Genomic DNA, 15,966 nt, shown 5'->3' with positions numbered 1-15,966 from the left:
TACACAATAATTCCATGAATAAGACACAAATTAAGGAGAAGTGCACCAAATGCAAGATATTTTCCACACATGTATGTAAAAATAGACCCTATGTTTAAATTATGAATTTGTGACTATCTGGACCTCCCTGGGACTCGACATCAGGTCCTGGGAATGTCCTATCTCCTTCGGTGCTCACAAGCTGGCGTCCCCACCTTGACCCTTTCCCCAATTGGGCCTGGTAGGCTCTGAGTTCAATTCCCAACACTGCCAAAAGATGAATCCTGATGTGAGAAGCCCATCGACTCACCTATTTTCTTGTCCTGTGAGAGTCCTGGATCTCAGCTTGGATGGAGAATGCATAGGAAACCCTATAGCCAGGGCAATAGGTTGTCTTCCATTTAAGCACTGTTATATCTGTTACCTTAGTAAAATACACAATACTTACATAAGACAGAAATTAAGGAGAAAAAGTACTCCAAAGGCAAGATGCTGTAAACACATATATGTAAATATTGATCCTATGTTTTAATCATTAATTTATGACTATCGCGTTCCACCCTGGGGATCAATGTCAGATCCTGGGAATGGCCTAACTCCTTTGTTGCCCACAGGCTGGTGTGGTCACCTTGAACTATTCACCAATTAGTAGTGCTAGACCCTGAGTTCAGATCACAGCATTACTAACAATTGGATCATGCAGTAAGAAGCCAAGTGTGAAACTTTTTTCCATTTCTCTGAGACTCCTGGGTATCAGGCATGATGGAGAACAAGTCTACAAATTTAGATTCCATGTGATAGGATGTCATCAATGTAATAAAGGGAATAGGTGTCATCATAGTAAAATCAACAGTAAATAAATGAATAAAACAAAAAGTACAAGGAACAACCACACCAAATATGTATGGTAAGTACAAATCATGTATTTCAATGTATATAAATAGTATGTTTTCCAAGGCTAGGGCTTGAATTTTGGTTTACAGTTCAGGCCTGACTTTCTTATCTTCAAATACGGTGAGCCTCCCCTTCTTCCACAGTGCTGCAGATTTACCCAGACTCTGAGTTCAAATCCAAAGCCTGGAAGAATAAACGGGGTGAATTGCAAGCCAGGGAGCTAACCTCTTTTAATGATTTTTTGCTCAGCAGGGTGCTTGAACTTAGGTTCTGGTAACTCTGCCTTAGCTTCCATCACCCTATGCTGAGGTGCAGCCATTGGACCCACAGGAAGTCCTGGGATCCTAGACCCCCAGGCCTTATGTAGCAATAATGTACAGAAAAAATGCAGTGAGATGGCCTTTTTATGTTTTCTTCCTTTGCACGGTGACCCTCCTGGGTCTGAATGACACTGTTGCAAAAGGTACTTCACCTTTCGTTGCTGAAGTTTCTCAGACTATTGAGGAAGTCATAGGTCCACATGGCAATGTAGGCCCCGATTTCGAATCCCAGTCCTGACACCATTCAATGGCAAGAGATACTAAGAGACTCGTTCCCACCCATGGGAATAACAAGGTAATATTATCAATGCTCCTATAAAATTAGACAACATCATTTCAGGAGACTGATTTTACTTAATATTTATGAAGCATTAAAAGAATACTATTACTTACAGAATGCAATAATTTCAGGATATTGATTGATTTACTTAAGAGTTTGTTAAGAATGAAAACAATAACATTAATTACATGTAGCATTATAAATACCCAAGAATTGGTAGGAATGTAGACTATATAACTGAATAATATATAGACATCTCTGGCACTCTATAAAGATATATATTTATTAGTGTACTACCATCTGGATGTCAATCTGTTCTTATTTTGTCAATTTCTGGGGCTCAATCTCAGGTACTCAGAACTGCCTGTCAGCTCAATTTGCCACAGGATGGCTGGCTGACACTCACCCATTCATAAATTGGGCCTTGTAGGCTTTGAGTTCAGATGCCAGCACTCCCAAAAAATGAATCGTGTAGTAAGAAGCTGATGGTGACCCATGTTTTCCTTATTCTGTGAACATCCTGGGTGTCAGGAAGGACGTGCAATACATATGCAAACCTATATCCTATGTAATCAATGTAATCACTGTTCTATGTGTCATAATAGTCAATAAAATGAGTAGTCAATACATGAATAAAACAAGAAATAAAATAACTAACTACACTGAATGCAATATGGAATCAACATATGTATATAAACATAAATCATATATTTAAAATGTGCACAAATAGGATGTTTTCTAGTGGTGGGCATCGATTTCAGGCCAAAGGAACAGACTTGAATTTCTTGAATTCAAGGAGGCAAGCTTCCCCTTCCCACACAGTGAAACAGCAGGGTTACCTAGACCATGAGTTCAAATCCCAGTCCTGGCAGAAAAAAATGGCATCTCCATGCTATGTGATGCCCAATTCGTAGGTATTTCATTTGGCCTTCACATAATGTGATTGTTTAAATGCTTCATAAAGTATTAATTAATATCGACTAGTGTCCTATAATGTAATTGTGTATAATTTTATCCTCGAATCATTCAAGTACTGCCCATTTAATCATGACATACATCACATTCCTTTGGTAATCATATGAATAGGAAGGAGTTTCATAGGATCTCCTGCCATTTGTTGGTGGCAGGACCAGGATTCAAACTGTGGGCTCCAGCTCCTACCACTTAAACCTGAGGATAGGTAACTCACAGGTCTGTCCAAGAACATCAGCAAAACCAATGATTAGCCAGGCATCAGTGGCTCTCAGCAGTCCTCCTTAAAATTTACAAGGCTGTTAAAGGAGGATCATGGTCAAAGTCACCCTAGGCAGGAAATTCCTTGAGACTCTTGTCCAACTTGTGCCAACAAAGCCAGAAATAAAGCCGTGTGGCTCCAGTGGTAGAGAGCTAACCTTGATCAAAAGCAACTCACAGATTGTGCCCATATCCTGAGTTCAAGGTCTGGGAACAAACAGACATACAGAACAATTTGTGCAGCCATCCGGCTAAAGCAGATCACCTACTTGTCCCCAACTGGCTTGGACAGAGTTCCGGGGAAAAGGGGCTGCCTTCATTTTGACTCCGCACATTCTTCCTGCATCACAGGATTCCAGCCACACCCCCATTGTTTCATGGTTCTTTCTGACCAATGGGATACAAGAATGGTGGCCACGCCCACATTCCATGCTGCCCAGTAGCACCTTGATTCCCTATTTGTTGACACCACTACCAGCAGTTGAGGAAGGTAGAGGTGGCTGAGTGGTGAGCAAGAGACTCTAGGCCTAGGAGGAAAGGCCTTCCTCAGGCCCATCATGTGCCTGCCTGAGCCCCGGCCCCGTCCTCCCCCCCCTTCCCCATGGAGCAGCATTTCAAACCTGGTGCTGCGGGCTCAGAACCATGGTTTCCTCAGGCAATGGTGCAATGGTGTGCCACGAGCCAGCTTGAGTCCCTGACCTGGTCCTGGCTCCCCTGCCCTCAGCTCAGGGCCTGAGTGTCTGTTATGCCTCTGCCATTGCTGCTTGCCCCACCTGGAGCTGCTGCCAACAGCTTCTGCCAGAAACACATGTGAGTGGCTGCCACACAGCCCTGCAGCTTGTGACCCCATATCCCCTCTCCTCCGACCCGGACCAGCATCTACCCTGTGCCCCACAGTCTGGCCCACACCCTGCCACAAATGTGCCCCAGGGGTGGGGGTGGGTGTTGACCCGAGGATCCCACCCTCATGCCCAGCGGCTAGTCTCCAGGAAACGGGGAGATGGAGGTTTGGGTGAGGAGTGGGTGCCACAGATCCCCTGGCCTGGAGCAGTGGGAGCCACACTGCCGCAATCTGCGCCATTCCTCTCCCTGGTGGAAACCCGATGGCTTTAGTCAGAAGACAGACACCCTTGCTGTGTGAGCCCTTGTGTTGTGTGCTTGGTTAACCTTTCTCCTGAAAACAGAGAGACAGAGAGAGACATAGACAGAGAGACAGAGAGACAGAGAGATCATCTTTTTCCTTGTGCAGCCTGACTGTGCTCAGGTGAGTGATCAGTTGGCAATTTGCAAGTGCTGCATGGATTAGTCTTCTGTTACCGGTCTGGATGTTTGTGTGTGTGTGTATGTGTGTGTGTGTGTGTGTGTGTGTACAAGTGGGTTGTAACAAGGAGGATGAATGCTTTGGTAACTTCTACCTGCTAACTTTGGGGTATGCATGGGCTTCACAGCTGAGGTCTGGGGGCCTGGAAGGGTGAGAGGCTTGAAGGGGACACAGCACTGTTAAATTACAAGAACAAGGGATCTGTGTGCAATGGAGCTGTGTACTCCCTTGGGCCTGGTTGGTGGCATTGGGAGCTTGGGAGGGCCTGGGAGTGCCGCCTAGAGGGGATGGCTTCCCAGGGGGACAGAGAGCATGACCAACACTTAGTAAGGATATGAGTTCTGCTAGTATGGAGTGCAACAGCATAGGTCAGAGTCTGGGTCTTCTCATCATGATGTCTGATGGGTGAGGCCAACCCTATTTTAAATATTGAACTGTGATCTTCAGATCACAGCCTCTTGAGTACCTAGGATTATAGGCATGAGCCTCTGGCACTGGGACGCTGGTTCTTTTTGGTATATTAGGGCTAGAGCTCAAGGCCTTAGGCTTGCCAGTCAGGTCTTCTACCTTGTGAGTCAAGATTTTCTGTCTTGGGCATTTCTGAGCTAGAGAATTAATATATGCTCAGGCTGGGCTGGATCATGGTCTTCCTATCTGTGACAGGCATGAGGCACTAGGCCCGGTCTTCTGTAGTTGGGATGGTAGATATGTAGCACCACGCTCAGTCATTGGTTTAGATGGATTGTCCACGGCAGCCGATTCTTGACCAGAGGTGAAGGTCTGGGTTGGACCTCGACCATTGGACTTCAATCTCCTCATGTGACAGTTGTGAGGAAACAAGGGATTAATACAGAGGGATCTCTGGAGCAGGGACAGGCACAGAGGGAGGGGTCATCTGATACTGTTCTTGACAATTCTGTGAGCATATGATAGGAAGATACCTGGAAAGATCTCAGATGGTGTGTCTTATTAATGGTGCAACAAGTATGGGATTGTGAAAAAAAACATGGCTCTCTCTTTATTACCCTATCCCCATGAGTAATGGGATCCTTCACTTTGTTTAGTTTTGAAGATGGTGAAACTGAGGCACAGAGAAGCCAGGTGACCTACTAATGATTCCCAGCTGACAGGAAGCTCAGCCTGACATCTCTGCCATGCTCCCTAAGACAATGGGTGCAATTCAGTCCACTTCTTGTGGTGGGAAATCCACTTATTTTAAGTCATGCGGCTTGAACTTTGGGCCTGGGGCAGCTTCCCGAGCTCCTCAGCTCAAAGCTAGCACTCTACCACTTGAGTCACAGCACCACGTCCAGTTTTCTGGTGGTTTTTGGAGATAAGAGTCTCACAGGTGTTCCTGCCCCGGCTGGCTATAAACCACGATCTTCATATCTCAGCCTCCATTGTACTTAGGATTATAGGCCTGAGCCACCGGCACCTGTCTTAAGTTTAATTCTGACCTTCTTTCTTTCTCTTTCTCTCTCAGGAACTGATTCAATGGGTGCTGGAGTAGGTGACCCAGCATCCCCATGTGGTTGGAACCAAGGTGGCCCTCACATTCTTGAGGTAGGCTGTGGGTCAGGAGCTGTCTCGCTCAGTGTATTGTACCAGCTCCATGAGGTAAGTCCCTCTGTGCCCTGGTTACACTGTGACAGTTATCCATTGTCCATCTAGCCTTACTGGACTCAGTATTGTGTTCAATGCTCTTTTCTCCCAAAAATTTCTGGTTAAAATTATGATACATTGTTACAGAATGAAAATTTAATGCCATCTTAAGAAAGTCATTTAGGGTTCTGGGAATGTGGCTTCATGGTATGGTGATTGCTTAGCATCCATGAAACCCTGGGTTCAATTCCTCAGTACCACAAATTTGAAAAGGAAACACTGGAAGTGGTCCTGTGCCTCAAATGGTGGAGGGTTAGCCTTGAGGAAAAAAAAAAAAAAGCTGAGGAATAATTCCCAAGCACTGAGTTTCAGCCCCAGGACTGCCAAAACAACAACAGCAACAACAACAATGAACATTTAGTTAGTAAATGCAAAATAAAGAACCCATACTTGGAAAATATAATTGCTCCTTCCATACTGATACCTGACAATAGTCCCTAATTCATGTACTTTACCTGTGTTAAGATACTGTGTTGAAAAAAAATGTTTTGTTCATTAGGTCACAGCAATTAATGCCAGGAATGTGCTTAGAAATCAGGTGAAGATTAATTCTGGGAATTCAAAGATTCCAGGCTTTTGAGTGTGGTCACTGCTAATCACAATTAGAAGGGTAGGCTAAGTGAGATTTGGAAACTCTTTTGGCAAGTCATCGCACCAAAAGGGCAGAGGCTAATTAACAGTTGTGACAGAAGAGAAGGAATAATTCCAGATGGAAAGAAAAAATGATAGTAACTAAGGTATAGCAGAAACAGTTCTAGGGAACCATTTTTGGTTATTGAAGAACTAGTTATCAACTAGACTTATTCCTCATTGCATTTAGCATTCAAAATTTCCTAGGCTTGTTCTTAATCTCTGTGTGATAAATGTATCTCCTTCTATGCTGTTCTTTCATACCTGATCTCCTTTGCTTTCTAAAAATCTGTCTTTCTATATTTTCTATGAACATTTTATGATACTAAATACACCGACAAAGATGAAAGGATGCTAATGTAAGAGTCCCATAACTCATGAGTCATTAATGTAACAAAATGGGAAAGGAGGACATATTTATTGCTACCTCAATTCTGAAAAGCTTCAATGCCACATCATTTGGTTCAGATTTCCATTCTTTGTCTACATAGTGACATTAAGTGCACATAAATGCAAATATGAGCCGGGTGCTGGTGGTTCATGCCTGTAATCCTAGCTACTCAGGAGGTTGAGACCAGAGGATTGCGATTCAAAGCCAGCCTGTTCAGGAAAGTCCATGAAGCAATTATCTTCAATTAACCCCAGAACCCCGGAAGTGGTGCTGGAGCTAAAGTGGTAGAGTGCTCAAGTTTTACTGAAGAGCTGAGAGACAGTGCCCAGGATTAATGTTCAATCCTCACAACCAACAAAAATTGCAAATATGGCTTTAAATGTCTCCCAAAGGAATGATGAAGTCAATAGTAATCTTCCCAAATGATTTAGTAGTGCACCTTCTTTTGCTGAGTTATTTGTTATAGCTTCTTTGCTAAACATATTCTCTTCTTTAAAAATTGTCAAGTAGTAGCTTTGTAATAAACTTCATCTAATATTTCTTGGTTCAAAAGAGAAGTCCATACAGTTGATATCACTGAGGTTTCTTACTGTCTTAGTTCAAAGCCAACCCAGGCAAGAGAGTCTGTCAAACTCTTATCTGTAATTAAACACCAAAAAAGCCAGAAGTGGAGTTTTGGCTCAAGCATTGGAGTACTAGCTTTGGGCCAAGTGGGAAAGAAACACAACTGTTCAGGGACAGGGGCCAGTCTCTAACTTCAAGCCCCAGAACCAGCACAAACTAAACAAACAAGCAAACAAAACAAACCCTGGGTTTTTCCTTGGGACTCTCCTTAAAATAGTGGTAGTCCGAGAAGAGGCTGCTTTTGCTGATCATACTCACTGGATCCTGCTTTTTTGGAATCCTTATTGCTATGGAAAACTCAGGACCAGACTAAAGGAATTGATAACTGATTCCTGCAACAAGAGAATCATCTCAGGAGTGAAACATCCATCCATAAGATACTTTAAAACCTCCATATCTTTGTTTCTTTGCAGTAGAACATTTTTAAAACAAAGTTACTTCCTTTTGTTCTATACTGGCCTTCAAATGACATATTGTTTCCTTTTGTAATACTCTCAACCAGAAGTTTACAGACAAGTTTTATATGAGTAAAGGACACACTCAAAAAAGTCAGGGACAGAGTTTCCTCTCAGCCTTGGATCCTTTTCTTGTACAGTAAAAAGGAAAGCAATAGTTAAATTGAACTTTGTCAATTCTCTATGTTCAATTCCTTGTCAATTCTCTATGTTCAATTCCTCTCCTGGGATCAGTTTCCACATCCAGTAACAGTTACTTCCACTTACTTCCAGTAACAATCTATGGTGCATCTCCAGAAAAAAATGAATGTTTTCTGGCTTCACTGAAATAGCACAAGGACACTTTTGGACATGAGGTAACACGTGTTTCAGAGACAATTTAGTAAAGAGAAATGAAATTTAAATTGCTTATAAATACATTATCCATGAGAACATTTTGTTCAAACTTCTTATGTGCTCTGTAAATTAAGGTGAATTTTAAATGGGAAGAAGGTTCTCAGATCATTTTTTGTGAGTCTATGTGCTGTGCATTAATTTCCCAAGTGTACATGAGTTAACAGTAAGAGAAACAATAGCAATTATAGGAGAAAAAGAAGTTCTGTGTTTATGTATAAGTGTTCAATACAATATAGAAGACTCTACAAATAAGAAAACATTGAAACAATAAAGCCATGTCCAGAATGTAAATTTATGGGAGTGATATAGAGAAAGATTACTGCTAAGTGGAACATGAAGCATGAGGCCAGTCCCTTTCTAAATCACGCTTGCTAATCATGTAAATGTGCAAAAATGAGAATGGAAGAATGATTCTGTTTCCAATGCAAGTCAGATATAGGAGAATAGACTTAACTGGAAAAAAAGAGTCCATCTTGAAAGAACAGGAATTATACTAGCAATGAACCTGGTGGCTAAGATCACATTTCTTTTCCTTTCCTTTCCTTATATTCTTTTTTTTTTGTTGTTGTTGTTCATGGCACTTGAAATATGGGAAAGGCGCTGTCCCTCTGAAATTCAGCCCAAGGCTAGAGCTCTTCCACTTGAGCCACAGTGCCACTTCCAGTTTTCTGGTAATTATTGGAGAAAAGAGTCTCCAGGACTTTCCTCCCCATGATGGCTTTAAACCCCAATCCTCAGAGCTCACAACAACTTGGTTTATGATCACATTTCTAACAGTGTACACTCAGGATATGTAATGTATATGTTCATCTATCTTTATATGAATTCTTGAGTTAACAATCTGGGCTACAGGTTTGACTTTATACTCATAAAAGTGTTTGAAGTTTAAAAGTTGATACTCCTGTAAAAATAAAACCTAAGAATGTAAAGGAGTCTGGGAAGTTCAATTTGCATCCAGCTTGGACAGTATAGGCTTTGAGACACTACCTATAGTTAACCAGCCAAAACCTGGAATACCAGTCAGAGCAAGATTGCTGAATAACAGCTTTAGGTTTTTGCATACATACAGACAGACATACAAATACACACAGAGGCACTTATGGGTGCACACAAAAATACACAAATGAAACAACTCTCAGAATATGTAGAAAACAATAGAAAATAGGTCCTGAGTAAGACTAGAATCAAGTGATAATTTTTAATATTAGAAAGACTTCAAGTAAACTTTCCCCCCAGAAGTTGAGAATATTACATAGGTAGTGACCAGAGATAGTAAGAGAGTCAAGCAATCATTTTTAACGGGATAGGATCCATGGTGGAATGAATCAGGGAACCCTGCAGGTACATCTGAAAATGTTCATATCCTGTGTCAAATGTTAAAACATCTTTGAAAACAGTACATAAACAGTCTGAGTATTCAGTTAGTGGATAACATCATAGGAGAAGTTCAGAATTGCTAGTCTGCTTCTAGATTAAATAAAAAACTATGGCAGGGCAATGTGCTACAAGCCTGGAATTCTAGCACTCAGACAGGAGGTTAGAGAGTGGAATTACATAATGATACCTTCCCTGGACCAAGTAGAATAATTTTATATCAGTAAAACAAACGAAACAACAAGAAAGGAATACACAGAAGTTTCGACTAATTTTGACATTGTTTTGAGAAGTCAAGTTTCCTATTGAATGCAACTCATATATATCCTCACTTGTGTTTTAAATGCTCTCATCATTACAGAACATTCCTAGATGCAAAATAGTTCATGATTCCCATCCAAAAATTTGCAAAAGTGAGTAAGCCTCATTCTGTTGGATTCCAAAAAAATGTTGAAGGATTACAAAAGCTTAAGTCTGGAGAAATAGCAAAGTTTGTCTAATGTAGGACTTTGTAGACCTTGTTAAATTAGAATTTACATTTAAAGTATATTTTTTGGATTTTTTTGTAATTTCATATTCTATAGAATACTACAAAATTCTTTTTAAGTAGAGGGATTAATTGAAAAATTCACAAATGATTCTGGCATTCTATTTGCCTAGATATTCTTTCAAGAGTGTTATAATTAGAACGTAGTTAATAGATAATTCCCACAGTTCATGTATACCATGTTAATGTGAATAATCTAGAAAGAGTTGCCAACAAATGGATGACATTAATTTATACATTTAGAAAAACCAATTTTTTAAAGGTTCGGTTTAATATGGTATGAAGAGAGTAATTGTGTGACATCTACTTTCTTCTACCAATATGTAATACAAGAAGCCATTTCCTTATTTACTTGCCTCTGTATACATGTAGAAAAATGCTAGGCTTGGGGTTTGTTTTCAGTTTTGTTTTTGTTTTATTGGTTCGTCCTAGAGCTTGAACTTTTGGCCTGGACAGTGTCTCTGAGCCTGTTTATGATCAAGGCTCATGCCCTACCACTTCATCCTCAGTGCCACTTGAATCTGGCTTTTGTGAAGAAGTTTTTTGGAGATAAGATTCTAAGAAACCTTCCTGTCTGGGTGGGCTTTGAACCATAATTTTCCTATCTTAACATCCTGAATATCTATGATAGTTAAAAAAGTATAAATATAAATAAAATTTGCAAGTTTTCTGATCTCAAGAATACCAGTGGAGGAAAAATGATGCAGGTCAGTTTATTGTGGTGTTCTTTTCAGAACAAGGAGGGCCTCACATTAGCAAAGGTGTAGTATTTTCTCAAAATAGAGATAAGGTATTCATGAAGTGAATTAAGGAATTTTAGGTGCCCCTTACAAGTTGGAAACTGTTGGGCTAGGATGACTTTATGGCATAAATCTTGAGATTGATGGTCATAGAAATAATAGCTTACTCTGATAAACAATTGCTTAATCTTGACGAATTAATTATTACACATGCTTCATAGTTTTATCCTCTATCATAATGTGGCTATTTTTCTGTTGACTTCTCAATCTGTAACACCCCATTGGAAACTACATCTATTGCAGAATTACATAACATGCAAACAGGTACTGTTTTGAATCTCTGAGGAATGTTGAGAATTTAAAAATGAGTAGTTATAAGTCATGAGAATTTTGAAGAACACATATATTCTGTCCTCTTAAAAACTTACTTACTTTTAAAAGTTATGGGTTTCCATAGCACTAAACTGTTTTCTGTTTTAGAATGAGAAAACACTAAATTTATTCTTTTTTGAAAAATTTGGTAAGTATATAGTGAAAATATTGTCTAGTTGGATAGCATGCAAGTTGCTGACCCTCTGATAAAGAAGGGGTAATTAATTCAAATTAGATGCCAAATAGTATTGATTTTTAAAATATTACTACATAAAGAATATTATTTACTGTGCCAATACAGTGAAATTATATTTTACGCAACTTATTTTTTGAATTTTATTATCAAAGTGATGTACAGTGGGGTTACAGTAATTGTAAGGTATAAATCATAACTTTTCAAACTTGTTAACCCTCTGTCATTTTTCTCACAGTTTACCTTCATCCCTTCACCCCTCACAAGTTGTAATGTACATTTCCAACATATTGTCTTGTGAGTATTGCTACTGCATTGGTTTACCTTTTGTCCTTTGTCTCACCATTATGCTTTTCCCCTTCCTTTCGCTAATTAAGGTAAATGTATATACAATACAAAATTATATACAGCAGGGATAAACCATAGGGGGAAAACCCAAAGAAAACAGAAATCACATAGTTCATCAAAAACAACAACCACAAATGAAAAAATCTGGTTCTATATCTTGGAATTCATTTTGCTTAGCATCAGCTAATATGGTTATATATACACATAACAAAGCCACTGGAAAATAATAACTGCATGGATACTATATCATGAAAACAGCATGTTAACTTTTTCATGGTAAAGGTGGAATTAAGATCCATGAATTCGCGGTTCTGATAAAGGATTTTCAAGAGTTTTAAAGTTATGACAGGTAAATTTTAATTGTTCAAAATTTTAACAGCTTAGCCTATTAAGAAAATTTAAAATTGCCTGGAAGAATAGGCTTTCATGCAAAGAAATCCAAGGAGACTTGGTAGAGAGGGAGCAATGTGGATGAAGATGGCTCTTTTTCACACTAAAAAAACAAACCTGAGAAACCTTGTTGTAAATCCTGTAGGTTCCCTTGGAATTGTCCTTACCCAGGAACTATATTCTCACGGTTTGAACCAAGGTTGTATTGGAATTTAAATTCAAAGTTCTTAAAAAAAAAAAGGCATCAAAATTTGTGAATTTCCCTTTAATTACCAAACAGTAATTCTCTGAAAATGATAATTTGAGTCAAACTGAAAGTGCCCTTCACAATGAAAGAAGGTGTTGGGATTACACATTTTTAACACTTTCCACAATGTCTTTGGATGTGAAGCAGTGAAACACAGAAAAAAATCTGATTTCTAAGTGGCTCACAAAAAATAATATCCTTATTAATATGAGATAGTGAAGACTTCTCTTATTACATATGCCAAAAAGTTCAGAAAAGAGTTGAGAAAATGGAAAAGTTAATTTAAAAAGTTTTCTTAGAAGACTTAGCTAAGCGTATTTTCTTCAGCAGTGAAAGGAGGCCAAAACTTTTTGATATAAATTGTGTTAGTATCTTTACTCCCTAAAGTGAGTTTACAGAGCCCATTTGGCTCATTACAATGCAGTACTGATTGAATGAAGACATGAAAAAAATTCCACATCCAAATGAGGCAATTAAAGAGTTTTAAAAGAGAAATAATGAAGATGTAGCTGTGTGGAGCCCGTATAGTCCTTCAGGTTCACTAGACATGAAGCCAAGAAGCTGTGATTAATTGGAATTCCGGCAAGAGCTAAGAGGAGGACATAGAAGTAGGACATAAAAGCATTGTCCTTTTGTAACAGACACTGTCTTCCAAGGTATGGGTGATTAAACTCTATTCTCCTCCATACATCTTGGTGAATAAATGCAAGACCAAGAGAAAAATAATCTATTGAAATAATTTTGCATAGAATAACTTCACTGTTCCTGATATGGTATCTAAGGAGAATCTTAAGAGAGAAGATAAAAGTGCAGTGTTTTTTTTGTTTTCTATAAGCATCTTGTTAGCAAAATATATCTTTGAGGTTAGACAATTCTGATTGAACCAACAAGTGATGGAGTACTTATTTTTGTGGGAACTTTAGACACAAGAAGTCTTTCAAGGTAAAAGAAAAAAAATATAGCCAAATATTTGTGATCACAGCTTCTTGGACTGTTTTCTGGAGACAAAGTTTTACATTAAATTTCTCCTCATTAACGTAGATGTTGTTTCATGGCAACCAAATGCAAGAGGGAAGTTTAATGGACTCACTTGGCCAATTAAACAGCATGAAAGAAGAAAATGGCAAATAATATTTAGTGAATTACTTTGCCAGGAGAAAGAAGGAAAAATATAATTCAAAATCAATTGACTTAAAAGAATGAAGAAAGAGTAGTGAAGAGAGATTACAGAAAATAGTATTGTTTTCTCTCCAGTGGAGTAATGGGTTCTTGATCTTGTTTCTTCCATTCTATCCTCACAAGCTACCAAATGTGTCTCAGGACTGGATGATCCATTTCACACAGAAAACTCGTAGAAGAAAGATACTATTTGCAGCAGATGTAGGTGATTTATAACCTTAGACAATCTATTTAATTCTGTTCAAAATTATCCCCTATCCCAAACTTCCCTCTTTGAACAGATTTGTTTGCTTTTCCCAAGATTGTCCTTCATTAACTGATCAAAATTTTGAGAGGTCATATTCATACTCTCTGGAGATTGCTGATGGTTGTGATTTTTGAGTGTTTTTTTGTTTCTTGTGTTTTTAAACTGAATTTTAAAAGGTTGTGCAATTGTTTCACAATTAAATATATACATCGAATTGTCCAATGCTCCTAGATCGGAGTCACTCCTTCCATCATTCTCAACCAACCCTGTCTCCAAGATTTATTTTCAATTTACCACTTCCTTTATCATGTGTGTACATTGAGTATTCTAGCTGTACTTGCCCCTTGTTCATTTTTCATTCATTCTATGTCTTTACTATAATTCCTCTCTGGTTTCAACTTCCTGATAGTCATTCTGTTAAACTCTCTATTAATACTTTGAAAGGTTTATATACATTCCATGGACTTTCAATCATGCATATTCTTGAACTGATGTCAGCTGTTATTTCCATAATTGATTGATCTGCAGCAACAATTTGCAAGACTGGAGACGTGAAGCACCTAAACATGATTTCATTCTCATCCATTTCGAAGATTAATCTTTAGTCAAAAAGAAAGTTAAACATGGCTTAGAATGTATTCCTAACTACAAATTTTTATAAATGGCTTTGTACAATGGTGTGATTCTTTTGTTTTACGTGGAATAATATTTTCTACTACCTATAAGTTTTGGAAAAAGAAGAAAATTACAATTTATTCCGAGAGGAATATGATAGAAATAGAAGACAGATATTATGTTTGTCATATCTCTGATGAGTACACCTATTCAAGACTTAATGTTATATTTCTCACTATGTTAGACAAAGGGAAAACATAAAATAACATATGATAAGACAACTATTTGTGACTTTTTAAAATGTACCTTATTAAATGATGAAATTTATTAGCTAACGTTTGGGTTTGAAATTTAGGAGGCTGATCTATTTAACACATTTCTGGAAGGCCCTTACTGAAAAACACAAATTGTGGGTGGTACTATTTCTACACTTTAATGAATGGTTGAACGTGTTTAGCATTAGTGCTGTGTAAATAATGTTGAACTCTATTGTAACTTGCTCCCTACACTTGAAAAAATTGTAATGTCACTAAGCATCATCAACTTGTCAAATGTTATTTTGGCGAATGTGATTTTAAAAAGTTTATTTGAAAAGGAATACACTTTCAGGAGAGTCAATGTAGATTATCATTGGTTTGAGAGTGACATTTTTATACCACAGAACCATGTTGTACTGAAGTCCCAGTGTTTTGAAGCACTCCTTAGTGCTTCAAATGTTTTTCTGAATTACATTTGACCTCTAAGTCAAGTTTTCCGGGCTTTGGTAGACCAATTATGGATCTATCTTTCAAGGAAAAATTTTTTGACCCACTTATGTTGGAATAAAATCTTTCATTAATCATAGGGGAGGGGTATTAAATACAAGCTTAAGACACTTTGTGAACTTGTTCACTCATATGGGCTGGTCATCTATAAGTTGAATGTTTGAATTACAGTACTTTCTCTCAAATTTTGTTATCTCATCCTTCATTTTAATTTGCCTTGCATTTCACAATTGCTTACTGCTAATTCCTGCATCTCAAAGAATTGGGGCCCTGCAATATAGGAAATGAGAAATTGAGATGGTCCTTCAATTACTTTGTGTTGACATGTTGCATGGGCCTTGGTGAGAAGTCTTGCCCCTGTTATCTGGGAACCTAGGACGCATGGGTACTGCAGAAGAATAATGTGTTTTAGACATCTTAGCAAAATTTGGGTATAATCCGTAGGAATGCTTCAGAAATATGGAGAAAAACATTTTGGGACAAGCAAGTTAAAGCAATAAACAGAGCAGCACAGTAAAATCCATTATAGATTAGAGGAAAACATTGTTTTTTTTCCATGTGGATTCAGAAGACCAAGAACAGAATGTATCACAAGTTTATGCTAAAGATATTGCATTGATACTTTTTATATTCTAATATATATTTTAAACTTAATTATTTTTATTCCAATTCTATTTATTGGAATAAATTGCTGCGGACCGGCTCTGTCGGGACAACGGAGGACACCTAGTGGAGGAACTGGAATAGGTGGGGAGATGGCAAACA

Source organism: Dipodomys spectabilis, unplaced genomic scaffold (genome assembly GCF_019054845.1).
Source record: "Dipodomys spectabilis isolate Male_0828 unplaced genomic scaffold, ASM1905484v1 ptg000503l, whole genome shotgun sequence".
Taxonomy (NCBI): domain Eukaryota; kingdom Metazoa; phylum Chordata; class Mammalia; order Rodentia; family Heteromyidae; genus Dipodomys; species Dipodomys spectabilis.
The sequence above is the reverse complement of the archived record's forward strand: the minus strand, read 5'-3'. Positions refer to the sequence as shown.